Source organism: Petromyzon marinus, assembly GCF_048934315.1.
Source record: "Petromyzon marinus isolate PM22_M1 ecotype Great Lakes invasive population chromosome 84 unlocalized genomic scaffold, UKy_Petmar_22M1.pri1.0 chr84_unloc.7, whole genome shotgun sequence".
Lineage (NCBI taxonomy): Eukaryota > Metazoa > Chordata > Hyperoartia > Petromyzontiformes > Petromyzontidae > Petromyzon > Petromyzon marinus.
This window is the reverse complement of record NW_027422644.1, coordinates 171,721-189,742: the sequence shown is the minus strand read 5'-3', so window position 1 is coordinate 189,742 and position 18,022 is coordinate 171,721. Positions and strand designations below refer to the sequence as shown.

General features: G+C 55.6%; 2 long non-coding RNA genes across 14 annotated transcripts; both read left to right on the top strand.

Annotated features, from left to right (window-relative positions):
• The first annotated feature begins 8,423 nt into the window (after positions 1-8,423).
• Positions 8,424-10,363, top strand: LOC142908508 (uncharacterized). Of its 13 annotated transcripts, none has more exons than XR_012931839.1 (9): positions 8,424-8,877; positions 8,912-9,098; positions 9,163-9,261; positions 9,294-9,359; positions 9,481-9,601; positions 9,711-9,765; positions 9,895-10,004; positions 10,069-10,134; positions 10,208-10,363. It is a non-coding gene; the product is annotated as an uncharacterized LOC142908508 (long non-coding RNA). The 13 variants fall into 13 exon arrangements; XR_012931835.1 differs by having other exon boundaries at positions 9,481-9,645; positions 9,700-9,765; XR_012931833.1 differs by having other exon boundaries at positions 9,481-9,656; positions 9,700-9,765.
• Positions 10,364-10,410: 47 nt separating this feature from the next.
• LOC142908509 (uncharacterized) lies at positions 10,411-16,303 on the top strand. The gene is made up of 3 exons (XR_012931842.1): positions 10,411-10,515; positions 10,591-11,313; positions 16,141-16,303. It is a non-coding gene; the product is annotated as an uncharacterized LOC142908509 (long non-coding RNA).
• The last annotated feature ends 1,719 nt before the right edge of the window (positions 16,304-18,022 follow it).

Sequence of the window (18,022 nt, the reverse complement as noted above, 5' to 3'; positions counted from 1 at the left end):
GATGGGGAGAGAGATGAGGAGAGATGGGGAGAGAGATGGAGAGAGATGGGGAGAGATGGGGAGAGAGATGGAGATAGAGAGAGAGATGGGGAGAGATGGAGAGAGAGAGAGAGATGGAGAGAGAGATGGGGAGAGATGGAGAGAGATGGAGAGAGATGGGAGAGAGATGGGGAGAGAGATGGAGAGAGATGGGAAGAGATGGGGAGAGAGATGGGGAGAGAGATTGGGAGAGAGATGGAGAGAGAGATGGGGAGAGAGATGGGGAGAGATGGGGAGAGAGATGGGGAGATGGAGAAAGAGAGATGGGGGAGAGAGATGGAGAGAGATGGAGAGAGATGGAGAGAGAGATGGAGAGAGATGGGGAGAGAGATGGAGAGAGATGGGGAGAGATGGGGAGAGAGATGGGGAGAGAAATGGAGAGAGAGATGGGGAGAGAGATGGAGAGATGGGGAGAGAGATGGGGAGATGGGGAGAGAGATGGGGAGATGGGGAGAGAGATGGGGAGATGGGGAGAGAGATGGGGAGAGAGATGGGGAGAGATGGAGAGAGAGAGAGAGATGGAGAGAGATGGGGAGAGAGATGGGGAGAGATGGGGAGAGAGATGGAGAGAGAGATGGAGAGAGAGAGAGATGGAGAGAGATGGAGAGAGAGATGGGGAGAGAGATGGAGAGAGAGATGGGGAGAGAGAGAGATGGAGAGAGAGATGGGGAGAGAGATGGAGAGAGATGGAGAGAGATGGGGAGAGAGACTTTTGACTTTCTAAACAACTTTTATTGCCGCCAGCAGCAACAGCACTGGAGGTGATTTCGACGTGAAATCCACAAAGTCACCAGCGACACAAATAAAGAGCCCCTCTCTGTACCAGCGTGGACGGCACCTTCCTCGTGTTCACGTTCTGAAGCGCCACCACCACCACAACCATCACACCACCACCACAACCACCATCACCACCACCACAACCATCACTACCACCACCACCACCACAACCACCACCATCACCACCACCACAACCACCACAACAACCACCACTACCACCATTACCACCACCACCACAACCACCAACACCACCACCACAACCACCACAACAACCACCACTACCACCATTACCACCACAACCACCACCACCACAACCACCACAACCACCACCACCACAACCACCACCACAACCACCACCAACACAACAACCACCACAACCACCACCATCACAACCACCACAACCACCACCACAACTACCACCATCACCACCACCACAACAACCACCACAACCACTCCCACCACAACCACCACCACAACCACAACCACCACCACAACCACCACCACAACCACCACAAGCACCACCACAACCACCACCAAAACCACCACAAGCACCACCACAGCCACAACCAACACCACCACCACAACCACCACCACCACAACCACCACCACAACCACCACAACCACCACCAGAACCACCACCACCACAATCACCACAAGCACCACCACAACCACAACCAACACCACCACAACAACCACCACAACCGCCACCACCACCACCACCACAATCACCATTACCATCACCACTACCATCACCACCACAACCACCACAACCACCACCACCACTACCACCACCACAACAACCACCACAACCACCACCACAATCACAACCACCACAACCACCACAACTATAACCACCACCACAACTACAACCACCACGACCACAACCACCACAACCACCACCATAACCACCACCACCACCACAACCACCACCACCACAACCACAACCAGAACCACCACGACAACAACCACCACCACAACAACCACCACAACCACCACCACCACCACAACCACCACCACAACCACCACAACCACCATCATCACCACAACCACCACAACCACCACCACAACCACCACCATCACCACCACCACTCACCACCCCCACCAACACCACTCACCACGCCCACCACCACCACCACCACAACCACCACCACCACAACCACCACCAGAACCACCACAACCACAACCAGAACCACCACCATCACCACAACCACAACCACAACCACCACCACAACCACCACCACAACAACCACCACCACAACAACCACCACCACAACCACCACCACAACCACCACCACAACCACCATCATCACCACAACCACCACAACCACCACAACCACCACCATCACCACCACCACAACTCACCACCACCACTCACGACCGCCACCACCACCACTCACCACTCCCACCACCACCACCACAACCACCACCACCACAACCACCACAACCACCACCACGTGACTCTTCTTTCGTGTTGTGCGCGATGATTTGGTAATTGCTGCTCATTCAGAGGAGGAGTTGGAGACGCTGCTGCTGAGACTGGAGCGTGCCACTAAGAGGTGGGGCCTTACCATCAGCCCCACCAAAGCTAAGCACCTGCCTGGGCATTTTGTACCATCGGACACTCCACCCCCACAACTCCCAATCGGTGATGGGGCAGTTGTGGAGAGAGTGGAGAGTTTCCCATACCTGGGCAGTGTGCTTGTGACTGGCTCCAGTTTAACAGCAGAGGTCTCACTCCGAATCAGTCGAGCGGCAATATATTTTCATCGGTTGCGTAACGCTGTGTGGAAGCTACCTGGTCTGTCGTTCCGCACTAAGCTTCAGGTCTTCTCGGCCACGGTCATTCCCTCCCTTCTCTACGCTTGCGAAACGTGGAGCCCCCTAATGGAACATCTTCGCCGGTTAGAAACATTTAGGCTGGCCTGCCTACGATCCATCTTGGGTTTAACCAGACTGGATTGTGTGAGGATCTCAAAAATCCTTGAAAGATCTGGGCAAGGTCCCATTGGTGAGCTCCTCCGGCAGGGAAGGCTGCGATGGCTGGGTCAGGTAGCCCGCATGCCCAGCCACCGCATGCCGAAACAGCTTTTGATCGGCCGGATTGAGGGGGCTAAGCGGGCGCGGCACGGGCTAGAGAAGAGATGGAGTGATGTGGTACAGGAGGACGTGGAGCTGAGTGGACTTGCCGATGACTGGTACCAGCAGTGTCAAGATCGGCCTCTGTGGAGGAGGCTCGTGAAGGATGCTACTGGGCAGTTGGAGGTAGTCGCCCTCCAACAACAACGGAGGGCGGAGGAGCGACGCTCAGAACAACGAGCGGAGCGCCGGGTGGCTAAAGCACAGCAGGTTGGCACAGTAGGGGGCACAGGTGGTGCATCAGCCAGTCATCTCAGTCAATCGACCCGTGGCACCTGGGTCTGCCCCGTGACCTCCTGCCAGCGGGCGTTCGACACTTCACGTGGCCTCCGGGTGCACATAGCCTTGCACAAGCGTCGTGGTGACGTCACCGCCACTTAGTGGCGAATGGCGGTTGTTGTTGTTGTCACTGTGTGTGTGGCACTGTGTGTGTGTGTGTGTGTCACTGTGTGTGTCAGTGTCACTGTGTGACACTGGTCTGGCAAAACAACCCCCTACCTCCTCCTGGTGCCGGACGGGCAACTCTGTCGTGGACAGTGCTGTGGGGGGAGGGCCAATTTCGATTGGCTCCTCCCCTCACGGCGTCTGTGACCACCACAAGGGCTAAACGGGGGGCTCTGGACGGGTGCGAGGGGCTGGTAACCCCTCCACCTTCAAATAATTACCACTAAACCGCGAATAAAGTATATAACTAATAAGCTTGTGCCGGAGGCCCCGGGGGGCCAGGCGTCTATGATGTCTCCTAGCCAAACCCCAAATGGCAGAGCCAGGAGATTGAATCTCTACCCTCGGGGCTCCTCGAGAAATAACGAAAAGCCATTACGGATGGCCACGTGGAATGTTCGAAGGCTCACTGCGGAGGAGAGGCTGGCACTCCTCTGTCGGGAGCTGGACTGGTATCGCCTGGATCTCTGTGGCATTCAGGAGGTCCGGTGGACCGGTTCTGGCTCCTGCCACCATAAGGGGTGGACAGTCCTCTACGCGGGGCAGCAGACTGCCAAACAACAGGGTGTGGCTCTTCTTTTGAACAAAATAATGAAGGGGGCGTGGGAGCGTGGCGGTGAGTTGTGGGAAGCTGTAAGCCCCAGGCTACTTTGGGCTCGCCTTCCCATCAACCGGAGGCGAGGAGTGGTGGTCGTGGTTACTTATGCCTCCACAGAAGACGAACATCCGTGGAGGGATGCAGGCAAAGCCGATGAGTCAGATGCCTTCTACGACCTCCTGTCACAGGTGCTGGCTAAAGTGGCCCCTCGGGATAGAGTCATCTTGTTGGGTGACTTCAATGCCCGAGTTGGTCATGATGCTGGCACCTGGTCTGGAGTGATTGGAGGGCATGGGCCAGATCAGCTCAATAACAACGGTAGGAGGCTGCAAGAGTTTTGTGCAGCCCATGGGCTTGTAATTACCAACACGCTGTTCCGGCATCGGCGCATCCACACAACATCATGGATGCATGCCGGGTCCAAGCAAGAACATCTGCTGGATGACAAAGTGAGGGACCAGCGGATGCGAGCCCATGTCCTTGACACCAGGACGTACCGTGGAGCTGATCTGCCCTCTGACCATTAACTAGTCATCTGTAAGATGCGCCTGCCATTCTTCCACTCCGGCGGTGGGTGTACACCCAGGACCCCATTCCAAACTAAAGTGGCCTGGTCTCAGTTGTCTGAAGAAAGTTGCAAGCGAGAATTTCATCATCGCTTGCGGCTGGGGTTGGCATCGTCCCCCACTCCTCCTGATGTCGAGGGTAAATGGGCGAGGTTTAGGACTGTGACTCATGCAGCTGCAATGGCTGCTTTGGGCACGTGGTCCAGACCTCCCCAGAGACCCTGGCTGACAGAGGAGGTGTTCAGGATGGTTGAGAAAAAGCGACAGGCCCACTGTCATCGACTACACAATCCCATGTCAGAGAAAGAGGAGGCTTACAGCAGCCTTCGCACGGAGGTTCGGAGAGCCGTGAGGCGCTGCAAGGATGTGTGGTGGTCGCGGGTTGCTGAGGAGATGGAGTCTGCCTCAGTGGCCCGTGATCACAAATCTCTATTTAACTCCATCAAAAAATTTAACCTGCAGCATCACACCTATTACAATCATTAGGGGAAAGAACTGTGATCCAATCTCCGACCCCCAGGAACAGGTTTGCAGATTTGCTTAGCATTTCTGTGAGGTCCTGTGGGAGGGAAAATCCCTCAGCCAGGAAAACATCGTGGCACAAAGTGGGGATGACCCTGCTGATGCTGCGGTGCCTCAAATATTGGAAGAAGTCACCCCTTGTGAGTGGCTGGCTGAGGTGCCATCTGTTGAGGAAGTACTGAAGGCGAGACCAGGAAAGGCAGCGGGCAGAGATGATCTCCCAAGTGAAATGCTGAGGGAGGGTGGCGTTTGTGCACAGACTGCCCTATATGACATCAAAACAACAGTCTGGACCACTGGACGGGTTCCGCAGGATTGGAAGGATGTCCCTGGTGGTCCCCCTCTTTAAGAAGGGGGACCGCAAAGACTGTAACAACTAAAGGGGCATCTCACTCCTCAATGTGGCGGGAAAGGTCCTGGCAAGGATTATTCAACATCGCCTTGCCAGGCACGCAGAGGAGAGGCTTGCGGAGCCCCAATGCGGTTTCAGGAAAGGGCGGTCCTGCACGGATGCCATATTTTCTGTCCGTCTGCTACAGCAGAGGTGTAGGGAATTTCAACAAGACCTACATCTCTGCTTTATTGACCTGGTCAAGGCCTATGATACCATCAGTAGGCCTGGGCTCTGGGTTGTTCTTCGTGCTTTTGGAGTACCTTACCCTCTGCTCACGATCATTATGGACCTTCATGATGGTGAGCGGGCCCGGGTAAAACTACGTGGCCAGGAGTCAGAGCCATTCCCTGTACACCTTGGGGTGCGACAGGGATATCCTCTGGCTCCCACATTATTTAACATCTATTTTGACCACGTAGTTCGTGAAGCCTTCAATAGCTGTACTGGGGGAATCTCCATATGGTACAGATATAATGGGAGGCTGATCGATGCCCGGGTGCGGTCAAGGGATGGCTCCCTATAGCTCAACCACGTTATGTATGCCGATGATTTGGTAATAGCTACTCATTCAGAGGAGGAGTTGGAGACGCTGCTGTTGAGACTGGAGCGTGCTACTAAGAGATGGGGCCTTACCATCAACCCCACCAAAACTAAGCACCTGCCTGGGTATTTTGTACCATCGGACACTCCACCCTCACAACTCCCAATCGGTGATGGGTCAGTTGTGGAGAGAGTGGAGAGTTTCCCAAACCTGGGCAGTGTGCTTATGACCGACTCCAGTTTAACAGCAGAGGTCTCACTCCGAATCAGTCGAGCGGCAATATCTTTTCATCGGTTGCGTGACGCTGTGTGGAAGCTACCTGGTCTGTCGCTCCGCACTAAGCTTCAGGTCTTCTCGGCCACGGTCATTCCCTCCCTTCTCTACGCTTGCGAAACGTGGACCCCCCTAATGGAACATCTTCGCCGGTTGGAAACATTTAGGCTGGCCTGCCTACGATGCATCCTGGGTTTAACCAGACTGGATTGTGTGAGGAGCTCACAAATCCTTGAAAGATCTGGGCAGGGTCCCATCGGTGAGCTCCTCCAGCAGGCAAGGTTGCGATGGCTGGGTCATGTAGCCCGCATGCCCAGCCACCGCATGCCGTAACAGCTTTTGTTTGGCCAGATTGAGGGGGCTAAGCGGGCGCGGCACGGGCTAGAGAAGAGATGGAGTGATGTGGTACAGGAAGACGTGGAGCTGAGTGGACTTGCCGATGACTGGTACCAGCGGTGTCAAGATCGGCCTCTGTGGAGGAGGCTCGTGAAGGATGCTACTGGGCAGTTGGAGGTAGTCGCCCTCCAACAACAACGGAGGGCGGAGGAGCGACGCTCACAACAACGAGCGGAGCGCCGTGTGGCTAAAGCACAGCATGTTGGCACAGTAGGGGCACAGGTGGTACATCAGCCAGTCATCTCAGTCAGTCGACCCGTGGCACCTGGGTCTGCCCGTGACCTCTTGCCAGCGGGCGTTCGACACTTCACGTGGCCTCAGGGTGCACATAGCCTGGCACAAGCGTCGTGGTGACGTCACCGCCACTTAGTGGCGAATGGCGGTTGTTGTTGTGTGTGTGTCTGTGTGTGTCTGTATGTGTGTGTGTGTATGTATCTGTGTGTGTCTGTGTGTGTATCTGTGTGTGTGTGTGTGCCTGTGGACAACACCAGTGACGATTATCTTAACCGGTCCGGGCCTCACCTAGGTCGACTCAGCCTCAAAATGAGTACCTGGTGCGGTGTGTAGTAAACATCGCCACTAGGGAGACAAAGGCGGCCGGGCGTAGTGCTGGCCATCCGGCTTTCATAGGCCCTACTCGCTGAAGACACTTTACCAAACAGTATGTTAAGGCTATACTGGGGATCGTTGTCTTTTGATTTATTTCGTATGGAGAGCGACGCTCACAACAACGAGCGGAGCGCCGGGTGGCTAAAGCACAGCAGGTTGGCACAGTCGGGGGCACAGGTGGTGCATCAGCCAGTCATCTCAGTCAGTCGACCCATCAGCCTCAAATGAGTACCTGGTGTGGTGTGTAGTAAACATCGCCACTGGGGAGACAAAGACGTCGGGCGTGGTGCTGGCCACCCACCCCCTCGTGTACCGTTACCGGCCTTCATAGGTGCTCGCTAACAGCACTTGCCCCTACAGTCTGTTAAGGTTATATTGGGGATCTTTGTATTTTTTCTGCGTGAGTGAGCCTGTGTGTGTGTCTGTGCGTGTGTCTGTGTGTGTGTCTGTGTGTCTGTGTGTGAGTGAGTCTGTGTGTGAGTGTGTGTGTATGTGTGTGTATGTGTGCATGTGTGTGTATGTGTATGTGTGTGGCGGTGTGTGTGTGTATGTGTGTGCCTGTGTGTATGTGTGTGTGTATGTGTGTGTCTGTATGTGTGTGTGTATGTGTGTGTATGTGTGTGTATGTGTGTGTGTGTATGTGTGTATGTGTGTGTGTATGGTGGTGTATGTGTGTGTGTATGTGTGTGTTTATGTGTGTATGCGTGTGTGTATGTGTGTATGTGTGTGTATGTGTATGTGTGTGTATGTGTGTGTGTATTTGTGTGTATGTGTGTATCTGTGTGTATGTGTGTGTATGTGTGTGTGTTTGACACTCCATCCCACAACTCCAATTGGTGACGGGGTAGATGTGGAGAGAGTGGGCGTGGCCTCCCAACGGCTGGGCGTGGCCAAATCCCTACCCCCCAGGCTGGGCGTGGCTACGCCCACCCTCGGGTGGGGGGGGGGTGAGGCGTAGTCACACCCCCCCCCTAGCGTGCGTGGCTACCCACAGCCTGGGGCGTGGCTACCCACAGCCTGGGGCGTGGCCACCACCCCCTCCCCCTAGGTGTGGGCTTGGCCACGCCCCCCCACCCCCTCAGGCTATATAAAGCCTCGGCTCTGCTGCACGCGGCTTATTCACGGAGTGGAGCTGAGCTCGGCCAGCCGTTGTTGGCTGTTTAGGTCGACTTTAGGTCGACTTTAGGTCGACTTTAGGTCGAGTTTAGGTCGGGTTTAGGTCGGGTTTAGGTCGAGTTTAGGTCGGATTTAGGTCGGGTTTAGGTCGAGTTTAGGTCGGGTTTAGGTCGGGTTTAGGTCGAGTTTAGGTCGAGTTTAGGTCGGGTTTAGGTCGAGTTTAGGTCGAGTTTAGGTCGAGTTTAGGTCGGGTTTAGGTCGAGTTTAGGTCGAGTTTAGGTCGAGTTTAGGTCGAGTTTAGGTCGAGTTTAGGTCGAGTTTAGGTCGGGTTTAGGTCGAGTTTAGGTCGGGTTTAGGTCGAGTTTAGGTCTAGTTTAGGTCGAGTTTAGGTCGAGTTTAGGTCGGGTTTAGGTCGAGTTTAGGTCGGGTTTAGGTCGGGTTTAGGTCGGGTTTAGGTCGGGTTTAGGTCGAGTTTTAGGTCGGGTTTAGGTCGGGTTTAGGTCGGGTTTAGGTCGAGTTTAGGTCGAGTTTAGGTCGGGTTTAGGTCGAGTTTAGGTCGAGTTTAGGTCGGGTTTAGGTCGAGTTTAGGTCAGGTTTAGGTCGGGTTTAGGTCGAGTTTAGGTCGGGTTTAGGTCGGGTTTAGGTCGGGTTTAGGTCGAGTTTAGGTCGAGTTTAGGTCGAGTTTAGGTCGGTTTAGGTCGAGTTTAGTCGGGTTTAGGTCGGGTTTAGGTCGGGTTTAGGTTGAGTTTAGGTCGAGTTTAGGTCGGGTTTAGGTCGAGTTTAGGTCGAGTTTAGGTCGGGTTTAGGTCGAGTTTAGGTCAGGTTTAGGTCGGGTTTAGGTCGAGTTTAGGTCGGTTTAGGTCGAGTTTAGGTCGATTTTAGGTCGGGTTTAGGTCGAGTTTAGGTCGGGTTTAGGTCGAGTTTAGGTCGAGTTTAGGTCGGGTTTAGGTCGAGTTTAGTCGGGTTTAGATCTAGTTTAGGTCGGGTTTAGGTCTGGTTTAGGTCGGGTTTAGGTCGAGTTTAGGTCGGGTTTAGGTCGGGTTTAGGTCGGGTTTAGGTCGAGTTTAAGGTCGGGTTTAGGTCGAGTTTAGGTCGAGTTTAGGTCGGGTTTAGGTCGGGTTTAGGTCGAGTTTAGGTCGGGTTTAGGTCGGGTTTAGGTCGGGTTTAGGTCGAGTTTAGGTCGGGTTTAGGTCGGGTTTAGGTCGAGTTTAGGTCGAGTTTAGGTCGAGTTTAGGTCGAGTTTAGGTCGAGTTTAGGTCGGGTTTAGGTCGAGTTAGGTCGAGTTTAGGTCGGGTTTAGGTCGAGTTTAGGTCGAGTTTAGGTCGAGTTTAGGTCGGGTTTAGGTCGGGTTTAGGTCGGGTTTAGGCGGGTTTAGGTCGAGTTTAGGTCGAGTTTAGGTCGGGTTTAGGTCGGTTTAGGTCGAGTTTAGGTCGAGTTCAGGTCGAGTTCAGGTCGAGTTCAGGTCGGGTTTAGGTCGGTTTAGGTCGGGTTTAGGTCGAGTTTAGGTCGAGTTTAGGTCGAGTTTAGGTCGGGTTTAGGTCGAGTTTTGGTCGGGTTTAGGTCGAGTTTAGGTCGAGTTTAGGTCGGGTTTAGGTCGGGTTTAGGTCGAGTTTAGGTCGATTTAGGTCGAGTTTAGGTCGAGTTTAGTCGGGTTTAGGTCGAGTTTAGGTCGAGTTTAGGTCGGGTTTAGGTCGGGTTTAGGTCGAGTTTAGGTCGAGTTTAGGTCGGTTTAGGTCGAGTTTAGGTCGAGTTTAGTCGGGTTTAGGTCGAGTTTAGGTCGGGTTTAGGTTGGTTAGGTCGAGTTTAGGTCGAGTTTAGGTCGGGTTTAGGTCGGGTTTAGGTCGGGTTTAGGTCGAGTTTACGTCGAGTTTAGGTCGGGTTTAGGTCGGGTTTAGGTCGAGTTTAGGTCGAGTTTAGGTCGGGTTAGGTCGGGTTTAGGTCGAGTTTAGGTCGGAGTTTAGGTCGAGTTTAGGTCGAGTTTAGGTCGAGTTTAGTCGGGTTTAGATCGGGTTTAGGTCGGGTTTAGGTCGGGTTTAGGTCGGGTTTAGGTCGAGTTTAGGTCTGGGTTTAGGTCGGGTTTAGGTCGGGTTTAGGTCGGGTTTAGGTCGAGTTTAGGTGGGTTTAGGTCGAGTTTAGGTCGAGTTTAGGTCTCGTTTAGGTCGGTTTAGGTCGGGTTTAGGTCGAGTTTGGTCAGACTTGGTCAGACGTGGTCGGGCTTGGGTCTGGGCTTGGTCAGTTTAGGTCGGGCTTGGTCGTGCTCCTGCGATGGAGGCCGTGACCGCCTTCGCCGCCGTCCGATCTCCGGTCGGGGCCGCGGGGGGCAGGAGGCACTCCTCCTCCTCCTCCTCCTGCCCCGGTGGCGGAGGGGGCGGCAGCGGTGGACGAGGTGGAGTCGGTGGTGGAGTTGGAGGTGCAGTTGGAGGTGGAGTCGGTGGTGGAGTTGGAAGTGGAGTTGGAAGTGGAGTTGGAGGTGGAGTTGGAGGTGGAGTCGGTGGTGGAGTTGAGGTGGAGTTGGAGGTGGAGTCGGTGGTGGACGAGGTGAGTTGGAGTCGGAGGTGGAGTCGGAGGTGGAGTTGGCGGTGGTGGACGAGGTGGAGTTGGAGTCGGAGTCGGAGTCGGAGGTGGAGTTGGCGGTGGTGGACGAGGTGGGAGTCGGAGTCGGAGTCGGAGCGGCGGCAGCGACAGGAGACTCCGATCCGGATCCCGGTCACCCCGGCGATCCCGTCCGCGGGGGGCCCCGCTGGGCGGGGGGCGGGGTGGACTGCGCGGGGGCCTGGGGGCCCCCCCGAACCCCCGCGTGGCCGAACTGGAGCGGGAGACGCGGGCGTTAGCGGCGGCGGTGGAGGAGCTGAGGGTGGAGAACGCCGAGCTGAGGACCGCTCACTCGCGCCTCGCCCAGCAGGTACGCTAGGGGGGATAGTGGGGGGCTGGGAGGGGATAGTGGGGGGCTAGGGGGGATAGTGGGGGGCTAGGGGGGATAGTGGGGGGCTAGGGGGGATAGTGGGGGAGACTGGAGGGGTAAGCGTGTGTAGAGTAGACTGGGGTTAGACTGGGGGGGAGGGTAGATCAGGCAACTCGCTTACTCGCTCATTGACTCGCCCACTCACTCACCCACCCACTCACTCACCCACCCACTGACCCACTCACTCACCCACTCACTCACCCACTCATTCACCCACTCACTCACCCACTCACTCACTCACCCACTCACTCACCACTCACTCACTCATCACCCACTCACTATCCACTCACCCACTCACTTCACCCACTCACTCACCCACTCATTCACCCACTCACTCACCCACTCACTCACTCACCCACTCACTCTCACCCACTCACTCACCCACTCCACTCACTCACCCACTCACCCACTCACCGACCCACCCACTCACTCACCCACTCACCCACTCACTCACCCACTCACTCACTCACCCACCCACTCACTCACTCACCCACTCACCCACTCACTCACCCACTCACCCACTCACTCGCCCACTCACCCACTCACTCACCCACTCAACCCACCCACTCACTCACCCACTCACCCACTCATTCACTGCCCACTCACTCACCCACTCAATCGCCCAACCACTCACCCACACACTCACCCAGCCACTCACCCACTCACTCACTCACCCACTCACCCACTCACTCACTCACCCACTCACCCACTCACTCACCCAACCACTCACTCACCCACTCACTCACTCACCCAACCACTCACCCACTCACTCACCCACCCACTCACTCACCCACCCACCCACTCACTCACCCACTCACCCACTCACCCACCCACCCACTCATTCACCCACTCCCCACTCACTCACCCACCCACTCACTCACCCACTCACCCACTCACCCACTCACCCACCCACCCACTCACTCACTCACCCACTCACTCACTCACCCACTCACCGACCACCCACTCACTCACCCACTCACCCACTCACTCACCCACTCACCCACTCACCCACGCACTCACCCACTCACTCGCCCACTCACCCACTCACTCACCCACTCACCCACCCACTCACTCACCCACTCATTCACTGGCCCACTCACTCACCCACTCACTCACTCACCCAACCACTCACCCACACACTCACCCAGCCACTCACCCACTCACTCACTTACCCACTCACCCACTCACTCACCGACTCACCCACTCACTCACCCAACCACTCACTCACCCACTCACTCACTCACGCAACCACTCACCCAACCACTCACTCACTCACCCACTCACCCACTCATCACTGGCCCACTCACCTACCCACTCACTCACTCACCCACTCACTTACCCACTCACCCACTCACTCACCCGCTCACCCACTCACTCACCCACTTACTCACTCACCAGTCACCGACCCACTCACTCACCACCCAACCACTCACTCACCCACTCACTCACTCACCCGCTCACCCAGTCACCACTCACTCACTCACTCACTCACCCACTCGCTAACTCACTACTCACCCACTCACACACCCACTCACTCACTCACCCACCCACCCACTCACTCATCACCCACTCACTCACTCACCCACTCACCCACCCACTCACTCACCCACTCACCCACTTATTCACTGGCCCACTCACTCACTCACCCACTCACTCACTCACTCACCACTCACCCACTCCGCCCACTTACTCACCCAACCACTCACCCACTCACCCAACCACGCACTCACCCACTCCACCCACTCACTCACTCACCCACTCACTCACCCACTCACCCACTCACCCACCCACCCACTCACTCACCCACTCACCCACCCACCCACTCACTCACTCACTCACCCACTCACCCACTCACTCACCCACTCACCCACCCACCCACTCACTCACCCACTCACCCACTCACTCACCCACTCACTCACTCACTCACCTACTCACCCACTCACCCACTCACTCACTCACCCACTCACCCACTCACTCACCCACTCACCCACTCACTCGCCCACTCACCCAATCACTCACCCACTCACCCACCCACTCACTCACCCACTCACCCACCCACTCACTCACCCACTCATTCACTGGCCCACTTACTCACCCACTCACTCACTCACCCAACCACTCACCCACACACTCACCCAGCCACTCACCCACTCATTCACTCACTCACCCACTCACCCACTCACTCACCCAACCACTCACTCACCCACTCACTCACCCAACCACTCACTCACTCACCCACTCACCCACTCATTCACTGGCCCACTCACTCACTCACCCACTCACTCACTCACCCACTCACTCACCCACTCACCCACTCACTCACTCACTCGCCCACTCGCCCACTCACTCACTCACCCACTCACCCACTCACACACCCACTCACTCACTCACCCACTCACCCACCCACTCACTCACTCACCCACTCACCCACTTATTCACTGGCCCACTCACTCACTCACCCACTCGCTCACTCACCCACTCACTCACCCACTCACCCACTCGCCCACTCGCCCACTCACTCACCCAACCACTCACCCACTCACCCAACCACTCACTCACCCACTCACTCACTCACCCACCCACTCACTCACCCACTCACTCACCCACAAGACACGGGAACATCGTGTCTCTGTGTGTCTGTGTGTGTGTCTGTGTGTGTGTCTCTGTGTGTGTCTGTGTGTGTGTGTCTGTGTGTGTGTGTCTGTGTGTGTGTCTGTGTGTGTGTCCGTCTGTGTGTCTGTGTGTCTCTCTTTGTGCGTGTGTGTGACTGTGTGTGTGTTACGGGGAGCGGTAATGTAGCGGTTAGCGCTACGCTGCGCTATGAACCTGGCGACCCGGGTTCGATTCCCGTTCACGGCCAACACCAGTGACGATTATCTGAACCGGTCCCGGGCCTCCCCTAGGTCGACTCAGCCTCAAATGAGTACCTGGTGCGGTGTGTAAACATCGTCACTAGGGAGACAAAGGCGGTCGGGCGTGGTGCTGGCCACCCACCCCCTCGTGTGCCGTGCCGGCCTTCATAGGTGCTCGCTAACAGCACTTGCACCTACAGTCTGTTAAGGCTATACGGGGGATCTTTGTTATCTTTGTGTCTGTGTGTGTGTCTGTGTGTGTGTCTGTCTGTGTGTGTGTCTGTGTGTGTGTGTGTCTGTGTGTGTGTGTGTCTGTGTGTGTGTGTCTCTGTGTCTGTGTGTGCGTGTGTGTGTGAGTCTCTGTGTGTGTCTGTGTGTGTGTCTGTGTGTGTCTGTGTGTGTGTGTCTGTGTGTGTCTGTGTGTGTGTATCTGTGTGTGTGTATGTGTGTGTGAGTCTGTGTATCTGTGTTACTGTGTGTATCTGTGTGTGTGTGACTGTGTGTGTGAGTGGGGAGCGGTAGTGTAGCGGTTAGCGCTACGCTGCGCTATGAACCTGGCGACCCGGGTTCGATTCCCGTTCACGGCCAACACCAGTGACGATTATCTGAACCGGTCCCGGGCCTCCCCTAGGTCGACTCAGCCTCAAATGAGTACCTGGTGCGGTGTGTAAACATCGTCACTAGGGAGACAAAGGCGGTCGGGCGTGGTGCTGGCCACCCACCCCCTCGTGTGCCGTGCCGGCCTTCATAGGTGCTCGCTAACAGCACTTGCACCTACAGTCTGTTAAGGCTATACGGGGGATCTTTGTTATCTTTGTGTCTGTGTGTGTCTGTGTGTGTGTCTGTCTGTGTGTGTGTCTGTGTGTGTGTGTGTCTGTGTGTGTGTGTGTCTGTGTGTGTGTCTCTGTGTCTGTGTGTGCGTGTGTGTGTGTGTGTCTGTGTGTGTCTGTGTGTGTGTGTCTGTGTGTGTGTGTCTGTGTGTGTGTGTCTGTGTGTGTTTCGCTGTGTGTGTGTCTGTGTGTGTGTCTGTGTGTCTCTGTGTGTGTCTGTGTGTGTCTCTGTGTCTGTGTGTGTGTGTCTGTGTGTGCGTGTCTGTGTGTGCGTGTCTGTGTGTGCGTGTCTGTGTGTGTTTCGCTGTGTGTGTGTGTGTGTCTCTGTGTCTGTGTGTTTGTCTGCTGTTGTTAGCTCACTTCTCCTGTTGACAGATGAGTCGGTGTGTGTCTGGGGGGTTGAGAGGCAGGATTCTATGTCAGCTTTAAGGAGCGATAGGAGGGTGGTGGGTGGGTGGGTGAGATTTGGTGTTCATTAAAATGAGTTCCACTCTGTGTGTGTGTGCTGGTGAGGGGTTGGGGGAAATATCCAGTGTGCTCACTCTCACTCACTCACTCATACATTCACTCACTCATACACTCACTAACTCATACACTCACTCATACACTCACTCACTCATTCATACACTCACTCATACACTCACTCACTCATACACTCACTCATACACTCACTCACTCATACACTCACTCACTAACTCACTCATACACTCACTCATACACTCACTCACTCATACACTCACTCACTAACTCACTCATACACTCACTCATACACTCACTCATACACTCACTCACTCATACACTCACTCACTCATACACTCACTCACTCATACATTCACTCACTCATACATTCACTCATACATTCACTCACTCATACACTCACTCATACACTCACTCATACACTAACTCATACACTCACTCATACACTCATACACTCACTCACTCATACACTCACTCACTCATACACTCATACACTAACTCATACACTCACTCACTCATACACTCACTCACACACACACTCACACACTCACTCTTACACTAACTCACTCATACACTCACTCTTACACTCCTACCCACTCACCCCCCAGGTGCAAGCTCTACAGGAGTCGCTGCATCATCATCAGCAGCAGGAGCAGCATCATCATCAGCAGGAGCAGCATCATCATCAGCAGGAGCAGCATCAACATCATCAGCAGCAGGAGGGGTCTCGCCTTCCCGCGGGGGGGGCTGCCCGCGGCCACGACGAGGTGGGGGGTGAAGAGGTGGGGGTGGGGGGTGAGGAGGAGGGGGTGGTGGGGGAGGGGGCGGGCCACGTGGGCAGCCCTCCGTGGAGGAGGCGTCCACTTGGGAGCAGCGGAGACGCCTCGTCTGGTCACGTGGGCAATGTGAGGATGGGGAGGGGTGGCAGCACCTGGTCTGGTCACGTGGGCAATGTGAGAATGGGGAGGGGGAGGGGTGGCAGCACCTGGTCTGGTCACGTGGGCAATGTGGGGAGGGGTGGCAGCACCTGGTCTGGTCACGTGGGCAATGTGAGGATGGGGAGGGGGAGGGGTGGCAGCACCTGGACTGGTCACGTGGGCAATGTGAGAATGGGGGGAGGGGTGGCAGAACCTGGTCTGGTCACGTGGGCAATGTGGGGGAGGGGTGGCAGCACTTGGTCTGGTCACGTGGGCAATGTGAGGCTGGGGGGGAGGGGTGGCAGCACCTGGTCTGGTCACGTGGGCGATGTGAGATTGTGGGGGGAGGGGGAGGGGAGGGGTGGCAGCACCTGGTCTGGTCACGTGGGCGATGTGGGAGAAGCTAACTAAAGCGGCCCCTCGGGATAGAGTCATCTTGTTGGGTGACTTCGATGCCCGAGTTGGTCACGATGCTGCCACCCGGTCTGGAGTGATTGGAGGGCATGGGCCAGATCAGCTCAATGTCAACGGTAGGAGGCCGCTAGATTTACGTGCAGCACATGGGCTTGTAATTACCTACGCACGCTGTTCCGGCATCGGCGCATCCACACAACATCACGGATGCATGCCGGGTCCAAGCAAGAACATCTGCTGGACTACATAGTGACGGACCGGCGGATGCGAGCCCATGTCCTTGACACCCACGACCTACCGTGGAGCTGATCGGCCCTCTGACCATCGACTAGTCATCTGTAAAGATGCGCCTGCCATTCTTCCGCTCCGGTTGGTGGGTGTAACGCCCAGGACCCCATTCAAACCCATAGTGGCCTGGTCTCAGCTAGCTGATGAAAGTTGCAAGCGAGAATTTCATCATCGCTTGCGGCTGGGATTGGCATCGTCCCCGACTCCTCCTGATGTCGAGGGTAAATGAGGCGAGGTTTAGGACTGTGACTCATGCAGCTGCAATGGCTGCTTTGGGTACGCGGTCCAGACCTCCCCAGAGACCCTGGCTGACAGAGGAGGTGTTCAGGATGGTTGAGAAAAAGCGACAGGCCCACTGTCATCGGCTACAGAATCCCACGTCGGAGAATGAGGAGGCTTACCGCAGCCTTCGCTTGGAGGTTCGGAGAGCCGTGAGGCGCTGCAAGGATGGGTGGTGGTCGTGGATTGCTTAGGAGATAGAGTCTGCCTCAGTGGCCCGCGATCACAAATCCCTATTTAACTCCATCAAAACAGTAACCTGCAGCGCCACACCTATTACCATCATTAGGGGAAAAAACGGTGATCCAATCTCTGACCCCCAAGAACAGGTTTGCAGATTTGCTGAGCATTTCTGTGAGGTCCTGGGAGAGGGGAAATCCCTCAGCCAGGAAAACATCGTGGCACAAAGTGGGGATGACCCTGCTGTGGCTGCGGTGCCTCTAATATTGGAAGAAGTCACCCCCTGTGAGTGGCTGGCTGAGGTGCCATCTGTTGAGGAAGTACTGAAGGCGATCCGGAGTCTGAGACCAGGAAAGGCAGCAGGCAGAGATGATCTCCCAAGTGAAATACTGAGCGAGGGTGGCGTTCGTGC